Genomic DNA, 18,759 nt, shown 5'->3' on the forward strand with positions numbered 1-18,759 from the left:
TCATCAATCTAATCGGTACAGTGACTTCATCAGCCTTAAAATGCCCACAACAAATAATGAGGGATTTCCAAGGATGTATAAATGGGTGTCTACTCATCGTCACCAGGGGCCTCATCAGCCTCAAGGTTGCCTTCAAAGGGCTGAATGTAATTTTAGGACTGCAGAAATGTAACTACTCCTTAACAGTTAAGCGAGAGCTTGGTGTGGCCACTGGGTAGAAACAAGGTGCCAGGTGGAATAAAACAAGGTGGAGGGCCATATTCGGCCCAAGGGCCTTGTATTTGCTACCTGTGATGTATAATATATGGAGGGATTTGTGTATGTTCAAAAATTACGCAACATTGGTTCAGCACCTGCCCTTTTCCAGGCACTGCATTTGGCACTGGATGTAGCCATGTGGAGGGTGGACATTGTCCCTGCCCTCATGTAAAACAGGCAAATGAATCAGTAACAAAAAAGTTTGCTAAGTGTTCTATTGGAAGCTTCTAAGATCTCTTTTTTCCTGAAAATTTGAAATTTTACCGTAAAGTGCTCTTACATGAGTTTTTTTCTTTTTTCTTTTTCTCTCTCAGTGTACTGAGTAGTTGGTCCCTTCCTGGGAACTAAACCCCTTTAGTTTTGAGAAAGTTTTTTTGTCTTAGATTTTTGATAATTTCTTCTACATGTTTTTCTCCTTTCTCTTGAATTGGATCTTCTGTTGTTCAGATGTGGGACCTAATGAATGGCTTTTTAAATTTTCTTTTAATTTTCCCTTCTATTTTTTCAACTCTTTTTTTTGTTGTTGTTCTGCTTTCTAGGATAATTTTCTCAACTGTATCTTTCATGTATGAATTTAACATCTTTGCTATTTTAATATTTTCCTGTAGTTTAAATTTTTCTTATTGTTATAATCTCCCATTTAATGGATGCATTATCTCCTTTTACTTTTCTAAGACTATAAAATACAGTTTTGTGGAGGAAGTTTTCTTGTGTCCCCTTTGTATGGTCTCTGTTTCCTCTGAGTTGTGTTTACTGTGTATTTTGTTCTCTGATTTTCATGTTGGGGAACTTCGTCAAATAATATTAGCTAATATTTATGGAGCATTTACAGTGTTATGGGCAAAGTTCTAAGGTCTTTTAAATATTAATTTACTTAACCCTCATAAATGAATGAAGTAGTTGCTACTACCTTTGATTTATAAATGCTGGAATGAAGAAGATGAGAGCTCGAGTAGTTTAACAAAGGTCGTACTGCTTGGAAGTGGTAGAGTCAATGCAACCTGGGGATGTGTTCTTAGCACTGTTCTACTGCCTCACAGTGAAGAGTGAGACCTGGTGAATTGCTCACCCCCTTTTACCAACACTCACTCCACAAAAGCAATAATAAATAATTTTTTAAGTGCAAACTCATAAGGACATAGAGCAAAGGAAAGGAGAAAACAGGAATGAATTTTTGGAGGTTAAAAATTTTATGGACCAGGGGGTCGGCTGGGATGGGGAGGCAGACAACTGTACTTGAACAACAATAAAAAAAAAATTTTATGGACCAGTGGTAACTGACTTTGCATATCCCAGAAAACTAAGTTCTAAAGTGGCGTGAGAGAAAGGTAAAGGCAAGCCTATTTTCCCTGCAAACCATTCTCTCTCCAGCTCTTTCTCACAGGCAAAAACAGACACAGACACACACAGGTTAGGAATCGGATGCACCAAGAACCTCTGGATATGATGAAGGTGGGGCTGAAAACAGGAAAACAGGTTGAAAGAATGATAAAAATTTGTTAGCCTCCCAGATGCTCTTTAACTTCATGATAGTTATAGGTGACTGCCTATCTCTGCTGTATCCAACCTGGTAGAAGATTGAAAGTTTATTCTCTGGACAGGATAAAACACAGTCTTAGTCTGGGAGATGTTAAGTATAATTGAGGTAAGGAGTACTGCGCCGAAGATAGGCAGTAAGTGAATGTTTACACACTAAATTGAGGCATTGTTGTAAGCACTTGATATGTAATTTAATTCTCCCAACAGCTGTACTGAGGTGGGTATTATTTTTCTTGATTTAAGGTGAGAAAACTGAGGCACAGTGAGACTAAATTAGTTGCCATTCTTCTGCAACTTGTTTTGTCACTCAATATCATGTTTCTGAGATTTATTTTTATATATATCACAATTCTATTATGGATGGGTTAGTCTCGTTTTCAATATTTTCCTATTACAAACAGTCCCACTAAGAACAATCTTACACACATCTCCTCCTAGCAAAAGCAGAAGTTTCTCTAGACCAAAATTGCTGGGTTGTAGGGTTTGCACATTTTCAGTTTTACAACAATGTGTTGGTTGTACCAATTTACACTTTCAGCATCTAAGAGTTCTCTTTACTCTAGGTGTCCAGCTACCTTTGTCAATAGAGTTGTCATGAGACTCTTAAGAGCTCTCTTTATTCCACATTCTTAATTTTTACCCAGTTCAGTGGATGAATTTTTTGTCTTATTGTGATCTTACTTTGTATTTTCCTAATAAATAATGAGGTTAAACCTTTTTAAATTTATTGATTTTTTAGAGGAAGAGAGAGAGACAGAAACATCGATTTGTTGTTCCATTTATTTATGGATTTATTACTTGATTCTTGTATGTGCCCTGACCAGAGAGGGAACCCGCAACATTGGTGTATTGGTTCGACACTCTAACCAAATAAGACACCTGACTAGGGCCGAGACTAAACTCTTTCATGTTTTCTCAGTCCTCATGTTTCCTCTGCAAAACTGCTATTCATGACTTTTGCCTTTTTAAAAAATATATGATAATCTGTTTTTAACTTATTTGTAAATAGTATTAATACAAATATTTATAATTTGTAAAATTATATAAGTATTATAAATTATACTTATATATAATTATAAATTAGAAGTACTATAACATTAATACAAATGTTATAACATTAATACAAATTTTATAATACTTATAATTTGATGTATATGTATTGTAAACATTGGTTTTTGCCTTGTCTTCACTTTCTTTGTAATGTCTTTGGATGAATTTAAATTCTTAATTTTAATCTAGTTGAATTCATGCTCTTTTTTTTAATACTTAGTATGTTTTTGGATGGATCCTTTTGGTAGCCTTTTAACAGCTTAAGAAACTCTCTTTTTCTTAGTTTGCTAAGAGTTTTTTTTTTAATTAAGAATAGGCCCTGGCCAGGGTGGCTTGGTTGGTTGGAGCGTTGTCCTGTAAGCCAAAAGGTCATGGGTTCAATTGCCCATGTGGGCATATTTGCAGATTCAGTCCCCAGTCAGGACCCATATGGGAGGCAACCATTTGGTGTTTCTCATGTTGATGTCTCTCTCTCCCTCTGCCTCCCTCCCTCCCTTCTTTTCTCTCCAGAATAAAAAAATAAAAATGTAAAATTAAAAAAAAAATCATGAATAGATTTCATATTGTTTTTCTCTTTAATCTGACATTTTTAGACTTTCTAATGTTAAACCACTTTGTATTATTGGGGTAAGTACAATTTGGTCATGAGATATACATTCATATATTTAACACATCTCTAGATCTGGTTTCCTATTATTTTGTTTAGGATTTTTACATCTTTGCATATGAGTGAGATTAGTCTGTAATATTCTGTTTTTGTACAGTCCTTTTGGTTTTGGTATCAAGATTATACTGATTTGGGTAGCAGTCTATTTTCTCTTCTCTGAAAAAGATTTTATAAGATTGAAATGATCTGTTATTCCCTCAATTTGGCAGAACTCACCTGTAAAACCATTTACTATGTTTTTCTTTTGTGTGGAGATTTTTAACTACTGACTCAACTTTCTAAATCATTCTAGAGGTATTTAGCCAAAGGTTTGAAAGTTCTATTTCTGTTTTTTATTCTATGTCTGTTCTTTAATAGCTTTTTTGGAGTTTTATCATGTTTGCTTACCAAAGTCTAAATGAATCAATGCCTTTATTCTTGTCTTAAACAATACAAGGACCTTTGGAACATTTTAAGTCTGACCACCCCACCTCCCAATTCACATGCTGATGATCAGTATTTTAGTCCTGTGCTGTTAAAGAAACATTTCCATTTTTCTTTCTTTTTTTTTATTTAGCTCATGAGGTATTTATTTAAATAACATCTAGGGGGAAAACAATACAATGTATACCTTATTAGTGAAAACTATATACCATCACACAAAAAAAGATTCTATTGGGAAATCAATTTCCAATTTATGGCAAGGTGTACTTTCAGAAATAAAATCACAAAACAATCTAATTCACTCATAAAGGCTGGCAGGCTGAGCAAGAAATTCTCTTATCCTTTGTAGAAGCTCCTTCTTTACACTGTCAGGCACCAGGGCTCTGCCTTTTGGTGTAATTTCAGCCACCGAGTCAGTTATCCATAGTAACTGCTCTAACCCTTTCTCTTTAATTACCTCTTTACAGTGTGCCTTCTACTAATCCTTGCAGCCACATTCAATTGATTAGCTCTCAGCAACTCTTAGAGACATTATCTTTCTGCAGTTTCTGTTAATTTTTGGTTAATTGCTGCTCTCACTCGCACATCTTTGTTCATATTGCTAACCACCGTCATTGCTGGAGAGGGCCATCCCTTCCCAGCGATGAAATGACCCTTGTGCTGATGACTGTTACCTATCACACTCACCTGCTAGGATTTTACCTTCATCTTTTTGACCACAAATATAGTCACCATCTCAAATTATTCTTTTTTTCTGTCTTATAGCAACCTGTTCTCTTTTCTTCAAAGGACTTATCTTGAAATATATATATATATTTTTTAACTTGTTTATTGTCTGTCACTGTAATCTTTGTGAAGGTAAGGAATATATGTGTCTGCTTTGTTCACACACTGGTAGGCATTTAGTAAATGTTTGTTGAGTGAATAAACATATATTTATTTGTGTTTTGGAACGATTACCCTGAATGCAATTAGAGAATGGACCTGAGGGTGCAAGACTAGAGGCAAGGAATTAGGAGACTGTTGCACTTATCCAGGCAAGATTTTGTGGTAGCCTGGACTGGGATAATAGCAGTAGGGATATAGAAAAGTAGAGACTATTAAAATATATTAGGAGGTAGAATACACAGGGTTTTATTACCATTTTGATATGTGGGCATGAGTTAAGTGGTGTTTTTTAGGCTTTTGTCTTTGCTCTATTCTGTCTTCATGCAACACACCCTCTTTGAGAGTTCTCATTGATGTCTTGGCTTCAGCTATTATCTGTATGCTTTTAACTCTTAAATATGGATCTTGAAGTGAAATATCTTTTCTGGGTTCCACATCATAAGTTCAACCATGTATGAGACAACTGTGCTAGGATATCTTTTAGGCTGTCCAAGCTCAATATGTCAAAAACACACTCATTATCTTTCTTACCAAACCTGCTCCTCCTCCAGTGTTTACAATCTCAGGATGTAGTACCACCAACCCACTATTTGCTCAAACCAGAAACTTATGAGGAGGTGGCTCCTGGAGCCCAAGTTAGGAGCAGATAGGGATATAAGTATTTTAAAGGGTGTGACTGATTTTCTCTCCTCTTCATTTTCTATTTTTATTTACTATTAAAGGGAAGCAAAACCATGAGAATGATTGAGATGATGTAGAATTAAAAGGAGGGCCTGTTTCAGGGGCATTATTGGAGGACCACAGGAATTATCATGTATTCAGCACCTGTAAGTCCTAAGTACTGTGCTTCGCTTTTGCCAGCCACTAATAATGTAATCTTCTCACAACTCTATGAGATTTTTATAGATGATGAAATTACAGTTCTCAAGGTTACATGACCACATGTGGTAGAGCTGAGATATGACCCAGGTTTGTCGAGTCCAAGTGCTTCAGTGTGTCACTGGGTGGAATTGTAAGTCAAAGAGCAGAAACACATCATTACAGCTGTTCATAAATATTGCCAAATTTCTTTCCAAAGGAACATATTGGTATAAAATGCCAATGTACAGTTCCATCACAATACCTTTATTATTGATATATAATGCAATTTTTAAAAATTGATATAGAATTATTATTCTATATTTACTTACTCAAGAATAAGGATAATTATATAGTCCTATTTGTGAAGACTATTGTTTATCCTTGACCCATTGTTATGCTCAGGACATGTTTATGTAAATAGTTTTTTCACTGAGCCTCTTTATAGATTAATGGAGGTGGAGGAAGATAATAGGAGTCAATTCTGGATTGACAGTTGAGTTGTCAGTTTACATTTTCTAAGTGGTCAGGAAAGGACCCCACAAGTTAACTACCATCTTTGGGGTTCACTTGCTATAGTAGATCTACATCTACTTTTATTTCAAAGATTATGCCTTTCTTGGCCACACCTGACTCTAAATTTCAGTCTCCTTGGGTTCTCTTCTTAGACTTGGATATTTCTCAGATTCTTTAAACTACTCAGTATCAGCCTGTCAAAAGGCCTCTCCTGTTCTGCCAGGCCAGGCTTAGGGTTTTGGGCGCTCCATGTGTGCTGCAGAAGACTCTGGAAAATAGGCTTAATCTGGGGCAGCTCAGTTCCAGCCTGGGTGGAACTACACTGTGAGCCTGCTTGGTGGTCAGAACCAGGGACAGCTCCTCTTGTCCCTCCCCCTGCTGACCCTTCCCTGGTTTGGGCTGGGGAGAGAATGAGCAGATTCGGGCATGGTATACTTCTCTAGCATCTTCTCACTGTTTCTTGCTTTCTTTTTTATGATAGAATATCACTACTGATAGTTCCTGGCATGTATGTGCTATTACTTCATGCTTTCTGCTAATGCTGCTTAGAAAGTCCCCGTCTTTGTCTAGCTAGTTCCTGTTTATCCTTCCAGACCTGTTTAAGTAGGTATCTCTTCTAGGAAACCTACTGTGATTATTCCAGACTGGGTTAGACATACCTCCTTTTAATTCCCATGGTACCCATGCTTGCCTCTGTCATTATACTCAAAATTACTTTGAAATCAGCATCTGTGCTATCCAGTACAGTAGCCACTTGAAATGTGACTAGTTTGAATTGAGATGTGTGAGTGTAAAATACACATCAGATTTCGAAGGCTATATAAAAAGAATGTAAAATATTAATAATTTTTATATTGATGACATGTTGAAATAATATATTGGGGTTAAGTAAAATATATTATTAACATTATTAAAATTCCTGTTTCCTTTTTAATTTTTACAATGTGGCTACTAGAAAATCTAAAATTATGTATGTATCCCACATGATATTTCTATTGGATACAACTGATCTATATATTTATCTCTTCTTAGGGGTAGAGACCGAGTCAAATCCATCCTTGTCTCTTTGGATTTCTTGAGCATATTCCATGAGATGGGTGAGGATAGCAGATGTTAATCCTACTAACTTGGGGCTGGAGCACCAAGGGTTCCACAGACATTCTTACATTATTTGCTTTTTCTGACTAGGAACTTGGCCTCTCTCTTTACTTAATTCAGCCTTTTTTAATGTCTTATTGATTTTTATAGGTTTTCTCATAGATTACAAATATCTCTTAAAGTTTATTTCTAAGTATTTTGGATTGGATATTTTATTATTATAGTTTATAATTAGTTATTACTGGTACCATCAGTGAATGCTATAGATTTTTAAATAACAACACCCGCCTGTTCTTGTTTTTTACCTATTGCTTCTCAGCTGAAGCTCACCTGTTGTTCAATGATGCTTCAGGATTTTTGTGAGGATTATTTGAATTAACATATGTAAAGTTTTGGAACAGTGCCTGGCACTTAATGTTAAGTAAACACTTAATGTTAGCTATTATTATTATCACATTTAATTACTCTGCTATAGAATTCTGTATGCTAGTGTTGGACTTGGGATATTTGCATCCATATTCCTGAGATCACTTTTTGTAATACCATCATCTAATAAAAGGTGAGACTCTTTATCCACTATTATGAACAAGTTAGAAAAATTCTCCTTAACCCATATTCTATTTATTAATTTTTTGAGAGAGAGAGGAAAGGAGAGATAGAGTGAGAGAGAGAAAGAAACATTGATTTGTTATTCCATTTGTTTATGTATTCATTAGTTTATTCTTTTTTAAAATCCTCACCCGAGGACATGCCTTCATTGTTTCCAGAGAGAGAGGAAGGGAGAGAAAAACATCAATGTGAGAAACACCCATTGGTTGCTTATAATAGGTGCCCCAACTGGGTATCAACCCCCACAACCCTTTGGATACTAGACAGCCCCCCAACCACTGAGCCATACCAGACAGGGCTCGTTGGTTGAGTCTTATATGTGCCCTGGACAGGGATCAAACCTGCAACCTTGGCCTATGCAGGATGATGCTCTAACCAACTGAGGTACTTGACCAGATCCTTTCCCATACTCTGAAACCATTCATATAATATAGAACAGAATGAGCTCTTTCAAGAATGGTTAGAAATACTAGATAGTGAATCTTCTAGGTCAGGTATTCTTTGGTCATTTTTGATAACTTTCTCAGTGTCCTCCTTAATTGTTGCTCAATCTTTGTTTTGCATTTTTCATTTTAAGTGTATTTTATTGATTATGCTATAGCAGTTCTTCCATTTTTTCTCCCTTTTATCTCCCTCTGCCCTGCACCCCCCTCTCTCCAGCATTCCTCCCTTTTAAGTTCATGTCCATGGGTCATACATACAAGTTCTTTGGCTTCTCCATTTCCTACACTATTCTTAACCTCCCCCTGTCTCTTTTGTACCTACCAATTATGCTTCACATTCCCTGTACCTTCCCCCTATTCTCTCCCCAACCTCCTCCCCATTGATAACCCTCCATGTGATCTCCATTCTCTGATTCTGTTTCTGTTCAATTTGTCTGTTTAGTTTGTTTTTGTTTTTAAGTCCAGTTGTTGATAGTTGTGAGTTTGTTGTCATTTTACTGTTCACAATTTTGATCTTCTTTTTCTTGGGTAAGTCCCTTTAACATTCATATAATAAGGGCTTGGTGATCATTAATGAACTCCTTTAACTTTACCTTATCTGGGAAGCATTTTATCTGCCCTTCCATTCTAAATGATAGCTATTCCAGATAGAGTAATCTTGGGTGTAGGTCCTTGCCTTTCATGCCTTTGAATACTTCTTTCCAGCCCCTTGTTGCCTGTAAGGTTTCTTTTGAGAAATCAGCTGATAGTCTTATGGGAACTCCTTTGTAGATAACACTCTCCTTTTCACTTGCTGCTTTTAAGCTTCTGTCCTTATCTTTAATCTTGGATAATTTAGTTCTGATGCATCTTGGTGAGTTCCTCCTTGGGTCCAACTTCTTTGGGACTTTCTGAGCTTCCTGGACTTGCATGTCTAGTTCCTTTGCCAGATTGGGGAAGTTTTCCTTCATTATTTTTTCAGTTTCTTGCTCTTCCTCTTCTCCTTCTGGCACCCCTATGATGTGGGTATTGGAATGTTTAAAGCTGTCCCAGAGCTTCTTAAGCCTCTACTCATTTTTATGAATTCTTGTTTCATCATTCTGTTCCAGTTGAATGTTTATTTCTTCCTTCTGTTCCAAACCATTGATTTGAGTCCCAGTTTCCTTCCCTTCACTATTGGTTCCCTGTATATTTCTCTTTATTTCACTTTGTATAGCCTTCACTTTTTCCTTTATTTTGTGTCTGTACTCAATCATTTCTGTGAGCATCCTCATCATCAGTGTCTTGAACTCTGCATTTGATAGATTGACTATCTCCTCATCCTTAGTTCTTTTTCTGGAGTTTTGATCTATTCTTTTATTTGGGCCATATTTCTTTGTCTTGGCACACCTGTAACTTTGTAAGGGATAGAGTCTTAGGTATTTGTCAGAGTTAGGGGCGACCCACTTCACTGCACTGTGGTGATGTATGTGGGGGAGGGGTCTGAGAGGGAACGATGCCACTTGCTTGGTTCTTGCCCCACTTTCAGTTACTTTCCCAGCTACCCACAAGCAAATTGAGCCCTTCCAGTGCTGATTGCCCTGCTGGGTCCCTCCCATGGACTCTCTTGTGAGACTGGGAGTTCCCACTCTGTCAGAACCCACACAGATTTTAAAAAAATATATTTTATTGATTATGCTATTACAGTTGTCCCCTCCACCCTGCACACCCTCTTCCACCCACATTCCCCCCTTTTAGTTCATGTTCATGTGTCATAAGTTCTTTAGCTTCTACATTTCCCATACTATTCTTGCCCTCCCTCTGTCTATTTTCTACCTACCGTCTATGCTACCTGTTCTCTGTACCTTTTCCCCCTCTCTCCTCCTCCCACTCCCCTGTTGCTAACCCTACATGTGATCTCCATTTCTGTGGTTCTGTTCCTGTTCTTTTTTTTTTTTTTTTTGCTTAGTTTCTGTTTCTTTTTGTTTTAGGTATGGTTGTTAATAATTGTGAGTTTGCTGCTTTTTTACTTTACATGTTTTTTATCTTCTTTTTCTTAGATAAGTCCCTTTAACATTTCATATAATAAGGGCTTGGTGATAATGAACTCCTTTAACTTGACCTTATCTGAGAAGCACTTTGTCTGCCCTTCCATTCTAAATGAAAGCTTTGCTGGATAGAGCAATCTGGGATATAGGTCCTTGCCTTTCATGACTTGGAATACTTCATTCCAGCCCCTTCTTGCCTGCAAGGTCTCTTTTGAGAAATCAGATGACAGTCTGATGGGAACTCCTTCATAGGTTACTGTCCCCTTATCTCTTGCTGCTTCTAGGATTCTCTCCTTCACTTTTACCTTCACTAATGTAATTACGATGTGCTTTGGTGTGCTTCTTCTTGGGTCCAACTTCTTTGGGACTCTCTGAGCTTCCTGGACTTCCTGGAAGTCTATTTCCTTTGCCAGCTTGGGGAAGTTCTCCTTTATTATTTGTTCAAATAATTTTTCCACTTGTTGCTCTTCCTCTTCTCCTTCCGGTACCCCTATAATTCAGATGTTGGAACGTTTAAAGAGTTTTGGAGGTTCCTAAGCCTCTCATTTTTTTGAATTCTTATTTCTTCATTCTTTTCTGGTCGTATGTTTTTTTCTTCCTTCTGGTCTGCTCTATTGATATGAGATCCAGCTTTCATTCCATCACTATTGGTGCCCTGTGAATTTTTCTTCATTTCACTTACTGTAGCCTTCATTTTTCATCCAATTTGGGACCAAATCCAACCAATTCTGTGAGCATCCTGATCACCAGTGCTTTGAACTGTGCATCTGATAGGTTAGCTATCTCTCGGTTGTTTAAAAGTACTGACTCTGGGGCTTTCATTTGACCTTCTGTTTGAGCCATGTTTTTTTTTTCCTTTGGTCTGTTCCCATATGAGGGGCGGAACCTTCGGTGTTCACCAGGGTGGGGCACCCCAGTCGCTGGGTTGTGACACTGTATGTGGGGGCCAGGTCCGAGAGGGAACAATGGCGCTTGCTCAGCTCTCCATCAGACCTCGGTCCCTTCCACCACTTCCCCTGAGCAAACTGGGCCCCTCTGGTGCCAATTCCCATGTGGGTGGGCTTGTGCACCCTGTGGGACTTTCCAAGGACCTCTCCTGTGAGACTGGGTGTCTCTCCCTGCACCTCAACCCCCCACAGGTGTTTTTAATTAGTGCCCCAAGGCTCTATTTCCCAGCGCTGTGATCCTGGGTTGTGCGCAGTGCCTTGCTTCACAGTTGCTGCCTCGCTGGGTCTGCTGGGTGCCACCTCTCTGCCGGGGTCTGCCAGCTGTCACTTGCACGCCCAGGGTCTCCCCTCTGCGGTCTTGCATGCCCAGTTGCCTTACACTCCTGGTCCCAATGCTCTACGCTCTCCGCGCCATGACCCACGCCCGGCTGCCCAACTCCGCCCCTCCTACCGGTCTGGATGAACTGGTCTATTTTAACTTCTTGGTTGTCCGACTTCCATACAGTTCAATTTTCTGTCAGTTCTGGTTGTTATTCTATTTCTAAATTGTTGTTGTCCCTCTCTTGGTTGTGCAAGGAGGCACAGTGTGTCTACCTATGCCTCCATCTTGGCCAGAAGTCCCACACAGATTTTATAGCCAGATGTTTGGAGACTTTATTTCCCTGTGCTGGAAACCTGGGTTGTGCCATCTGTCCCACTCCCCAGTTGTTCCTCCTGGTTTATCTGCACATGAATATGGGACTGCCCAGTCTGCCAGCCACTGCCTTGCCATCCTCCCCCACCCCCTGCTGCCCCTTTCTGACCCACCAGTCTGGATGAATGTTTCTTCTTTAACTCCTTGGTTGTAGGACTTCCATACAATTTGATTTTTCTGGCAGTCCTGGTTATTTTTTGTTTTTAAATTGGTTGCTGTCCTTCCTTTGTTTGTGTGAGGAAGCAAAGCATATCTACCTACACCTCCTTCTTGGCCAGAAGTCAGCACTTTAAAAAAAAATTTTATTGTTGTTCAAGTATAGTTGTCTCCATTTTCCCTCTACTACTACCCCCACCCAGCCATCCTATATCCCACCCTGGATCCTATCCCCTATTTATTTTGTCCATGTGTCCTTTATAGATGTTCTTTAAACCCCTTCCCCATTCCCCTCCCATTATTGCCCTGCCTGGTTTAAGAAGCTGTAACCCCCGCCAAAGCTAAGGCTGAGGTAGCGACCTTGGACTGTAAGCCACCAAGGAGACAAAAGCCTATCTCCCTGGCAGGAGCACTGCTTCTGTTCCTTTTACGTCATCCATAACTGGCCCCCAATGCTTGGTCAGTTAGCCAATGACGGGTAAGATTCCCTAAGGGGGGAACAACGTAAGACAGGCACAATCAATTGGGAGGCTCCCAAGGAAGGACTTCGGGGGCTACAGCAAAAAGGGGTGATGGACCCTCACCCCTCAGCTTTGACAAAGCCTGAGTCCTCATTGTCTGTGAGAAAATCTCCTAATCTCTTGGCTGCCTTACTTCCCTTGCTCCACCTAAGCCTGAAACAATGATAGAGGGTGGTGCAGCCCTGTGCTGGAAAGGGCGGGGTCCCCAGGTGTAAGAAAGAATATGTAAAATCCTGTGAAACCTGCTTTGTTTAGAATGCTCTCAATTAAATGATAAGGGTCCAAGCAAGAAGTAAGTTTGTTCCTCAAAGTTTTACAGCACTTTAGCTATCTGACCCTGACTCAAAATAGGCCCTCAGAGTTCTTTGTTACCTATTGTTTGATACTTACTGCCTGACAATGATTAATGAGCTTTACCTGAATTCTTGTGCAAAGGAACCCAGTAAAAGCCCATTGAGGAACAGGCTCCTGGCCCTTCTCCTTTGAGAGATTGGCCACCTTTCCTCCCCAAACAGATCATGTCTTGGTAGACTTATTCTCATCAGTGGCGGCTGGGGGGGGGTGGGCCCTGAAGGCAGAACGCCCCCCCCCACATGTGGCAATTTAAAATTTTATACAGTGTTTCAAATTTTTAGTTATATAAAAATTCCCTTATATTTATTAAATCTCTATAATGAGTTTGAAAATTGGGAGAGATAGATATGTTCACTGTCTTGTGGTGATATTTCACTAATTGATACCTATCTTATAATTGATTATATTTACACTTTTATGTATGTGTAGTTTATTATGTTCATTATACTTCAATTTTTTAATATTGTTTAAGATTTTATTTATTTTTAGAGGAGAAGGGGGGAGAAAGAGAGGGAGAGAAACATCAATATGTGGTTGCCTCTGGCATACCCCCTACTGAGGACCTGGCCTATGACTGAGGCATGTGGCTTGACTGGGAATCAAACCAGTGACCCTTGCTTTGCAGGCCAGCACTCAATCCACTGAGACACACCAGCCAAGGCATACTTCAATTTTTAAAAAAGTAATTTAAAAAGTCTACCAATTTCATAAATCTTTTCAAATACCAGCTGATATTTATTAATTTCATTGTTCATGATTTCTTTTTTCTTTTTATTTTTTGTCGACATTATTACAGATGTCCCCTTTCCCCCACTTTGCCCTATTCATGTTTCTGATTTTTAAAATTAGTTTCTGTAATACCACATTTTGCCATGTATAATGTGCACAGTTTTGAGAGAAAAATAAGTATGCACATTATACATGACTATGACTAATTCTGTATCTATATAAATGTTTTTAATTTTTTTATTTATGTGTTAAAAGTGTAACTAGAAAGCAATAACAATACCCATATGCAAAATAATACCCTGGAATACAATAATTGGTTTTGTTTCTAAATATAAATAAATAAATAGAGTTTAAAAATTAAAATAAGTTTTTTTCTTGAAAGTTTGGGCCAAAAGTGTGGGTGTGCATTATACACAGCAAAACATGGTATATAAGAAGTACATTTTATTACAGATAAAAGGAAGCTGTGCATGCAAGAGCTGTTGGTGATTCATTTCCTGATTGTTGGCATATATAATTTGTTTTATGTCTTTTATATTACCTTGATTTTATTGTTCCCAGACTGTTTTTTAAATATTAAGGCAAGGAAAATATAGATGGAGATGCAATGCTTTTTTTCAGGCCATTCTCGCTTTGGGACCAGGAAGCTGTAGCTGTAGACAAGCTGTAAAAGACGGAAGACCCAGGCTCTGGCCCACACAACAGAGGCCCTGGATGTGAGATGCAAGAACTGAACTGGAAACACAAGGAGCAAACAGCTTTCTGAAAAGGTACATCAAGCGTTCCTAAAGGCCCTGGCTGGGTAGTTCAGTCAGTTGGAGTGCCATCGCATGCACCAAAAGGTTGCAGGTCCATCTCCAGTCAGGGCACATACCATATTGTGCTGTGTGTAATGCACACTCATGTTTTTGTGTGTACTGTACATGGGATTATTACATCCATTTTTATACCCATGGTATGCAGTCATTATACCCATGTATAATGTGCATCCTTATTTTTCCTTAAAAGAATTGGGCAAAATAGTGTGCACTCTGCATGGCAAAATATGCTACCTAGGTGCGGGTTTGATCTCTGGTTGGGGTGTGTAGAGGAGGCAATGTATTAATGTTTCTCACACCGATGTTCTTTTCTCTCCTTCCTTCTATAAAATCAGCAAATATATCCTCAGGTGAGGATTTTTTTAAAAAAGGAGTTAGTGGAAGAAGTTTGTCAGCATAAAAAACCAAAATGTTATCTGGATTTTCCTTATACTCTACCACCTTGCCTCGCTGAGAGAGAAATCCCTGATGATGGAGACATTCTGGAGAAAGACATTGAAGAGCCAGGGCAGGCTTGCCTTTGCTAGCCACTTTGAAGATGAGTCAGAATAGTGATGATTGCCATTCCACAAACTTAAGTGTGGGGCTTGGTATTTAGAACAAGGGATTCAAATTCTTACAGAATCCTGAGCTTCCAGCTTAGTTACACTATGGTAGAAAGGTCTTGCTGTTTTTTACTTTTTTTTTAATGAGTAAGAATATTTTCTCTTTTTTTGTATGTCTATGATTTTTTAAAGATTTTATTTATTTATTTATTTTTAGAGAGAGGGGTAGGGAGAGAGAAAAAGAGGGTGAGAAACATCAATCAGTTGCCTCTTGCATGCCCACAACCAGGGACCTGGCCTGCAACTCAGGCATGTGCCCTGACTGGGAATCAAAACGTGCAACCCACTAAGTCACACCAGCCAAGGCTACATTTATTGTACTCTCATACAGGTAATTTTTCTCTAGCTTCAGCATTTTCCTCTCAAAAAATAAAAGGACAAAAGAATCCCAAAGCTTAGAACTGGATCACTGGACATACAGGGAGTCCTTGTCCTTCTTATACTGGGTCAGTTTGTTAGGTTGATGCTTTCCACACTTCTCACAGGAGGTACTTCAGATTTTAGGCACATTGACCATCTTTGCAGTAAAGCTGTTGGGAAACTCTGCATGCATACTCCTTGCTCCACCGGTGTCTGACAGGAAAATTGCCATTAAAAAAAAAAGATTTTTAAAATTTATTTTTAGAGAGGGTAAGGAAGGGAGAAAGAGAGGGAGAGAAACATTGATGTGAGAGAGAAAAACATCCATCTGTTGCCTCTCAAATGCACCCCTACAAGAATGGAACCCACATCCCAGCCATGTGCCCTGACCAGGAATTGAACCTAAGACCTTTTCTTTGCAGAACGATGCCCAGCCAACTGAGCCGCATTGGTCTGGGTGGGCTTCCTATTTTTGAGGATATTTTGAGGTTGATCTGTTTGATTCAGATCAACCCAGACTTACTGATCATGCTAGGCACAGCTTTGTGGCAGGCATTAAAAGGGGACAGAAATGCATCTGAAATGGGTCCTATTCTTTCTTTTTTTTAAGATTTTATTTACTTTTTTTGAGAGAGGGGAAGGGAGGAAGATAGAGTGGGTGAGAAACATCAGTGTGAGAAACAAACATTGATTGGCTGCCTAGTGCGTGCCCCGGGACCAGGTACTGAACCCACAACCCAGGCATGTGCCCTGCAGCAACCTTTTGCTTTTCACTGTGCAGGACGATGCCCAACCAACTCAGCCACACCAGTGAGGGTGGACCCTATTCTTAAAAATCGTAGAGTATAGTGCAAGAGGCAGATAATTATGATAGCAGCCAACACTTCACCTACATTCTTGTAGGTACTATTCTAAGGTCTTTATATGTATTAACAATAGCCCAACAAGGTGGGCACTATTTTTCACCCCCTAAAATAGGGGAGGAGGAAATTGAGACAGAGAAGTAATTTGCCTAGTGTTACACAGCTAGTAAATGACAGCACCGGGACCGAAACCAGAACAGTCTGGCTTTGAACTCTTTGCTCTTAACTTTATATTCTGGAGCAGTAGTTCTCAAAGTGTGGTCCCCCCAGATCAGCAGTATCAACCTCATCTGGAATCTTATTAGAAATGCACATTAGCTCTGGCTGGTGTGGCTCAGTGGATTGAGGGCCAGCCTGTGGACAGAAGGGTTGACGGTTAGATTCCCAGTCAGGGCACATGCCTGGGTTGTGGACCAGGTCTCCATCTGGGGGTACATGAGAGGTAACCAATTGGTGTATCTCTCACACATTGATGTTTCTCCCCCCTTTCTTTCTCCTCTCTCTGTAAAATAAATGAATAAAATCTTTAAAAAAACCCAGAAATGTACATTCTTGGGTCCCACCCAAGACCTATTGCTGGAGGTGGGGCTCAGCAATCAGTGGTTTCCTTGTTTGAGAAAGAGAGAGAAAGAAAGAAAGAAAGAAATTGATTTGTTGTTCCACCCCCCCATCTGTGCATTCACCAATTGAATCCTGTACAGGCCCTATGCACTGATCGGTGACGGAACCCTCAACCCTGGTGTATTGGGATGACACTTTAACTAACTGGTCTACTCGGCCAGGGCTGCAGTCAGTGTTTTAACAAGCTCTCCAGGCTAGTCTGATGCCTACTGCTTGTGAACCTTTGCTAGAGAGAAGCAAGGCAGACTGTGATGAGGGTCAGAAATTAATCTCTCTATGGTCAGGGACTAGGTATGGTCTTTCTCTTAAGTTCCTAGCCTTCTGAACAGCATCTAGTGTAAAGTAGGCATCAAGAAATACATATGGATGAATACATATGGATGAATATAAGGGAAAGTGATGTTTGAGCTGGGTCTATTATCACTGTTCAACTACAGCATACCAGATAAGAGGAAGCTCCCCAGAAACTGTGAGGCTAGCAAGGAAGTGGTATACTTTGGGCAAGGTATAATAGGGGTCTGCACTACCACAAGGAGTCATGGGAATGGCAGGGGGATCATGTGAGTAGTGAAGGAGGTAAACATATCAGGACTTGGTGAACAGCTGAATGGGGGGAAGAAGCAAGGGAGAGAGAGAAACTTCATATCTGGGATGAAGATGCCATTTGCAGAGATAGAAGGCATAGGACAAGCACACTTGTGGGGTAAAAGAGAGTTTGGTTTTGGACTCTGAATGGAAAGTGCTGGTAGGCTATCCAGGTGGAGCTGTCCAGCAGACACTTACACATATGAGTCTGAGACTTATCTGGAAATAGAGATTTGGAAAGATAGTTGAGCCATAAGAATGGATGAAACCTTCGAGGGGAAAGCGGAGAGTTGAATTCGAAGAGAGCTGGGTTTGAAATCATGGTGAACCCTGTTGACAGGGCAAAAGCAAAAGGGGGCCCTAGAAGAAAACTGAAAAGGACTTAAGCAGCAGATCTCGGAAAAAGCTGAAGACAAGTAGAAGGCTCAAAAGGGGAGGAGAATCATAGTGCCAGAGAAGTAAGACTTGAAAATTATCTTTTGAATTTCGACACGTCTTAAGTGACATGGTGAGGACAGAAGCACGTTGACTGAGTTCAGGCATGAGCAGTAGATGAGAAAGTGGAGACAGGTGCTTCCCAGGTCCCACACATAGAGGTCTGTAGTCGCTCTTAAGCTGAGTGTGACATCTTCCAGAGTAGGCAGGGTCTCTTTCATATCTGTGGTCTCAGCGCCCAGCACGCGGCCTGGAAAAGAGGGTGGCGTCAGAGAGTTCAGTGAACAGGGACGGAGAAAGGCTTCTCGGAGACAGTCGCCTTGCAGCCAAAGCGTGAAGCATGAGAGAGATTGGGAGGAAAGGTGGGAGGCAGGGCCCCTGGGTAATAGGGTGCTCGGAGTGTTGAGGGGGCCTGACAATAAGGTGGGGTTCCGTAATGTGCTCGGGGCTCCGTGCGAAGCGGGGAGGCTATGTGTAAGCTCCAAGGGACCTATTTGGGGAAAAGACACAGGGCCTGAGGCTACTGCTGGTGGGTGCCCTCCCCGCCCCGCCCCACTTACGCCACTGCGCGGTTCCGCTGCGCCTCTACCAAAGCCCTCCCGCTGGGCTGCATGCTGACGGGTGACCGCCAGGGGCCGCTAACATCAGGTCCCCGGTGCCCCCGCCCCTCTCCATTGGCCTTTGTTGCCGTCGGAGCGCCCCGCTTGACTCGTTCC

The 18,759-nt window shown here is 40.2% G+C and overlaps 1 pseudogene; it reads right to left on the reverse strand.

The window, feature by feature from the left end:
- Positions 1-4,235: 4,235 nt before the first annotated feature.
- On the reverse strand, positions 4,236-4,540 carry LOC123832067 (annotated as a pseudogene).
- Between the last annotated feature and the right edge of the window lie 14,219 nt (positions 4,541-18,759).

This window comes from Phyllostomus hastatus, unplaced genomic scaffold, assembly GCF_019186645.2.
Source record: "Phyllostomus hastatus isolate PE091 unplaced genomic scaffold, TTU_PhHast_1.1 phas_scaffold_182, whole genome shotgun sequence".
Taxonomy (NCBI): domain Eukaryota; kingdom Metazoa; phylum Chordata; class Mammalia; order Chiroptera; family Phyllostomidae; genus Phyllostomus; species Phyllostomus hastatus.